Source organism: Helianthus annuus, chromosome 13 (genome assembly GCF_002127325.2).
Source record: "Helianthus annuus cultivar XRQ/B chromosome 13, HanXRQr2.0-SUNRISE, whole genome shotgun sequence".
NCBI lineage: Eukaryota > Viridiplantae > Streptophyta > Magnoliopsida > Asterales > Asteraceae > Helianthus > Helianthus annuus.
The window spans coordinates 5,300,624-5,306,174 of NC_035445.2; the positions used below are offsets into that span (position 1 = coordinate 5,300,624).

General features: G+C 37.9%; 1 long non-coding RNA gene across 1 annotated transcript; it reads left to right on the forward strand.

The window, feature by feature from the left end:
• Window positions 1-3,372: 3,372 nt before the first annotated feature.
• Window positions 3,373-4,780, forward strand: LOC118485417. The gene is made up of 4 exons (XR_004876012.1): window positions 3,373-3,475; window positions 3,549-3,606; window positions 4,001-4,654; window positions 4,751-4,780. It is a non-coding gene; the product is annotated as an uncharacterized LOC118485417 (long non-coding RNA).
• Window positions 4,781-5,551: the final 771 nt, after the last annotated feature.

Genomic DNA, 5,551 nt, shown 5'->3' on the forward strand with positions numbered 1-5,551 from the left:
GATATTCGGTCTTTATGCTGCTTATCATCTGGGTATCATGGTTGTATCTTTTTCCGAAAAACAACGGGGACGCAAGTCTAGATCTTCCATGATACTATACATACGTGTACATAATACATACTGCATTCGACCTCAATAAGTGATAAACAATCACATGTCCAAATCAAATAAGTGATAAAAATATCACATTTATCCGGGTGTCAAGTTCGTCTCTCTGCTGTACGGAAGTACTGACCTGTTCACGGACTTGCACCTGTGCCCTCATGCATACGAAAATCAAGTTCCTCATCAATAAGTGATTATATCACATAGGGCTTGTTTTCAAATCAAAATAAGTGAGTATCTCACAATTTATACGGTCAAACAGATGATAATCGGTATACTCACCGGTAAGATGAACTCTCGTGCATACCTTGATACGGGAATGTGTCGTGATGTGGATGAACACCGGTCCGTAAGTATAAATCATACCTTAACGTATCCCCTCGCCATGATTACATCTGATAAGTTGAGCTTAAGTGGACAACAATACCGATAATTGTTATAGGATGCTTATCTTAATGTTAATTAACTGAACAACAAGAGTGTTTCGGCATGACCGTACACTGATATGATTCTCTTACCCTCGAAACTCGCAAAAAGAATGTTTGTATATATTTATTTACTGCTTAACTTTTATTGTTTTTCTTTTAAACAGTTTCGTCGTTTGGTGCATATCAGCACGACATTAGCGGTGATGTCGTTTGATAACACTCAAAGGATTTTAAATTGTTGTCTTTTAATTTCAAAAATACCAAAAAGATTTTAGGTGTGTTTTAATATAAACTTTATAAAAGCCAAAAAGATTTTATTTCTGCTTTATTTTCGATCGTACGATGTTGGAGCTCAAGTCTTCGTTACCTGAAACCTGACTGAAAACCGAACTGACTAAATCTTCATAAACGGTCAAAAATTTGCATGTTTGAAAGTTAAAAACTAAAATTGACAAATTTAAACTTTCAAACTGTCGGACGGTGTTTGATTATGACATGGTCATTCGTGTGTCATGTGTGTATGTTAACTATATTCCAAGCAGTTGTTCTCATTACGCGTTTAGATTTCTTGCATGTGCAGATTCTAAAGGCTGGGAGAACATAGTCGATGACAAGCTCTGGAATGAAGACACGACGAGAAGGCGCTCAAGTGATGAAAATGATCGAGTTGCCGTTGGCCATCATCAACACCACAAGGATCTCACTTCATAAAGATAAAGTCTTTTCACGAGCATAACTCAAGGGGGAGCTTATGTTAAGGGGGAGTTTGTCAACACACTTCCTACATGATACGGGTAGTTTGTTGATACACTCTCTGCTTTCAAGACGTGAAGACTTTGAAGATCCTCCGACATTGAAGACTTGAAAGGACATCAGAGTTTTGATAACTCGAAGACCAAAGACCGTCGAAGTTCAAGACGAGTCTACAACCATAGAAGATAAAGACAAAGCTACAGCCAAGGGGGAGTTTGTTGGTGCACTTGTGTCTGTACTTTGTCTGTATTCGGTCTGTATGTAAACGATGTCCTTGTCAGTCCTGTAAGTTGACAAAGTCAACCGTCCTCCTGGTTTGACTTAGTCAACAGTTGAAAGATGTACTGTGTCGAAGGATAAGAGGTCGAAGGATAATGTGGATCCTTCGACCTCATCGAAAGATATGGTTCGAATCATAGACCTCGAAAGATTATCTTTCGAGGTCGTTGATGATCTTTCGAATACTTGGTCTTCGATAGATGATCCTTCGGACCATCTATCAGATCCTTCGATCAGGCATGCTAGGCTGGGTATATATATACCCATGCAGTGTTGAGTTTTAGACAGATGCACACAGACAAGAACAGAGAGCATTCTGTCCGAAACACACACACACACTTTGAGAGTTTGCAAACAGATTGTAAACATTGTGCTTGTAACCGGAAACTTTCTACGCATTAATACAAGTGGTGTTAATCGTTGAGTCTTGTGTGTTCTTGTGTTTGTTCTTGCATTATCCCGGTTTGCTCGCTAGCTTGGATTCCGCACTTGCTAGTGGGTTAGTATAACAAGGTTTAGGTTTGTTCTCGATCCTCCGAGAGGGACCTACAATATTTTGTTAATTTCTTGATTTTTTTGTGTATTTATGTGTGTATGCTAGATAAATCCGCCCACCCACCACGTCTTCGATGAAGACGAAGTCACTTCGAGTTGAAATGAAGCCACAGATCAAGACGACGGACACGAAGACAATGGCGGTGATGATAACATGATGTAGTTTTACACGTTTTATGCAATGTTATGATGTAAATATGTGAATTAAATGAATAACTTAGCGGAGATTTTTTCGCTACTAATGATGAGAGTCTTTACCGACGTAGGTCTATTGTGATGACGTGTCGTCGCTAGTGGTTGTACACCTTTAGTGACGATAAGAATTTTTAGCGGCGACAAATGGATCAATACTGACGACCTTAAAAGTATTAGTGGCGTGGATTAGTACCTTTAGCTTTAGCGGCGACTATTGCCTCTTCTCTTGTAGTGTAGTGACATAATGATGGCGGCTCTCCAGAATCACAGAAACATTGATTTGAGTAGTTCCACAAAGGGATTGGGTTGGGAAGGATTGTCAACTTCCTATAGCTAATGAAATCCTTTTGGGATTCAGCCAAATTTTCACAATTAGTAACTCTGCCCCCGCCACCATCCACCACTGCCGCCACCTGCAACCACCGCCGCCACCTGCAACCACCGCTACCACTACCAGTACCACCTATCACCTCCGACCACCGCTACCACAGCCACCTATCACCACCGACCACCGCTACTCACCATTGATTTTATTACTTTGTCTTTTCTTGACAACCAAACAACACAAAGTAATGATTCTTTTCATTCACATGGTACCTAAACAAGACAGAGAATGATAATGGTTTATTCCTTTACCTCGTACATTCCATTATCCATCCATTCTATTACACCATACTAAACAGACCCTTAGAATGTAATCCCATATAACAAGGCACGCCCAGTGGTAGTCAGGAGGGTGCAAAGCACCCAACGCCGAGCACAGGACCGGGACAAAGGACGTCAAGAACACATTTATTATGAACGAACAATGACTTAGCCGAAGTTGACTTTTATGAAACAACCACCCATGTATGTTAGTTCTCGCCTACCTATGTTTGTTCACCTACAAAAAAATAGCTAGATGAGAAAAAATATTTGGATGTAAAATTACAACTTGAAGATATGAAAGATTACACTTACAGAAATAAATGGAGGGGGTAGAATGAAAATTAAAAAATGGGCAAAAACTGTAAATTTTTGTTGGGTGACCCAATTATAAAAGCCTACTATCGTTGTTATTCTTTTGTTAGGTTATATTCTGCCGTCAGACAATTAGCTAGATGACCGCAGTATCGTCCGTGTTTGATGAAATCGAGCCCACTGATATCGCAAAATCATGTGTGAGTGGTATCGTCCGTCATCTGTTTTTGCCTTTTGATTTTTTCATGACTGAGAATTGATCGCATCTTGCAGGATGTTGAAGAAACGTCGTTGACTGTTTATAGGATTTCGGAGGACGATCTCATCTCAGGTAACTTTTATTGATTAAATTTTGTATTCGTCTTAAATCTGTTGCAAATTTAGCACGTTTTCTATAAAATTTTTGAGCCGATTTTGTGGATCTACGATTTACTATATATGTTTGATTTGATGGGTTTTTTTTATGTGAATTGCGGATCTTACCGATCATATTCCTCCTGATTTTGAATATCACACGCATTGTATAATGGAAATTAGACCAAGATAATTTCTTTAAACACAGTTAAGTTTGTATATAATAGAATCTAAAATTAAAAGTCATTGTTAGGGATTGATTGAGTCAACAAGATGTCAAAATATTTATACTGAATCTGGTTTGGTATCTCTGTATAATATTTTGGTAAAATCAATCATGATTTATAATTGCCCTCTATTTTGCATATCAGTCTTATGGAGTTGCTGGAAGGTGTTGATCGTCAATTCAAAAAACTTTGGTGGCTTCTTAAGAGATCTATGATGGATTGTTTGAAAATTTACACTCTTTTGTGAAAAGATATATGGCAGGTAACGAAACTGAGTCATGCCATTATATGTGAACGATGAGAGCTTTGAGACAAAAGTCAATAATAAACAAAGTACTGTAGTCAAACTAGCTTTACACTCATCGGTCACATTAGAAAGCAATTGAGACAAAAGCTCTTGCAGCCTCCACCCTCTGAAAATCTTTTTTTCCAGGAAGAGACTTTTTGATTCTTTTTTTGGATACATTGACCAGTTTTGGTGTTCACCGCTTCTATAAAACTTCCCATAGTAATACCATATAACATTTGGCATATCTTTATCCCCCATGAACTTGTTCACAACGCGAAGATTCTTGCCAAATATATATAAACCAATAATAAAACTATCATGTTCAATCGCGCTCCAACATTCTTCACTTGATGAACACGGAACTGAAACCAAACCATTGTTTGTTTCACAACCTACATTACAAAACTCACCCTTTCTCCCCATTTCCCACCAAACCCTTCACCTTTCTCACGGATTCTCCCCCAAATTGGTTCATTCTCATCAATTTCACCAAATTCTCCTATAAATCGGTTAGTAATGTTTGTTTTAAGTTGAATTTCTTCTTTATTTTGTAACATATTTTGTTAATTTCTTGATTTTTTTGTGTATATATGTGTGTATGCTAGATAAATCCGCCCACCCACCACATCTTCGATCAAGACCAAGACGAAGTCACTTCGAGTTGAAATGAAGCCACAGATCAAGACGACGGACACGAAGACAATGGCGGTGATGATAACATGATGTAGTTTTACACGTTTTATGCAATGTTATGATGTTAATATGTGAATTAAATGAATAACTTTTAAGTAGTTTTAGGATGTTTATATAATTATTATGTTTATGTAGTTAGTTGTGAGTGGCGAAGAAAAACTGGAAATTGGCAGGCTTTGTGTATCGTTGAAAACCGGAAATTATTGTAAATGCAAAAAAAAAAAAAAAAAAAGTTAAAAACGGACTTTTAGCGGAGATTTTGTCGCTACTAATGGTCAGAGTCTTTACCGACGTAGGTCTATTGTGACGACGTGTCGTCGCAAATGGTTGTACACCTTTAGCGACGATAAGAATTTTTAGCGGCGACAAATGGATCAATACTGACGACCTTAAAAGTATTAGTGGCGAGGATTAGTACCTTTAGCTTTAGCGGCGACTATTGCCTCTTTTCTTGTAGTGTAGTGACATAATAATGGCGGCTCTCCAGAATCATAGAAACATTGATTTGAGTAGTTCCACAAATGGATTGGGTTGGGAAGGATTGTCAACTTCCTATAGCTAATGAAATCCTTTTGGGATTCATCCAAATTTTCATAATTAGTAACTCAAAACCCTATGTTGTTTACACCTTGCTACAAATCCTATTCATCGAATGCACCATTGCACCGTTGGGGATAAAGTAATCTTCACAACTAGTTGTATATATGATTGAA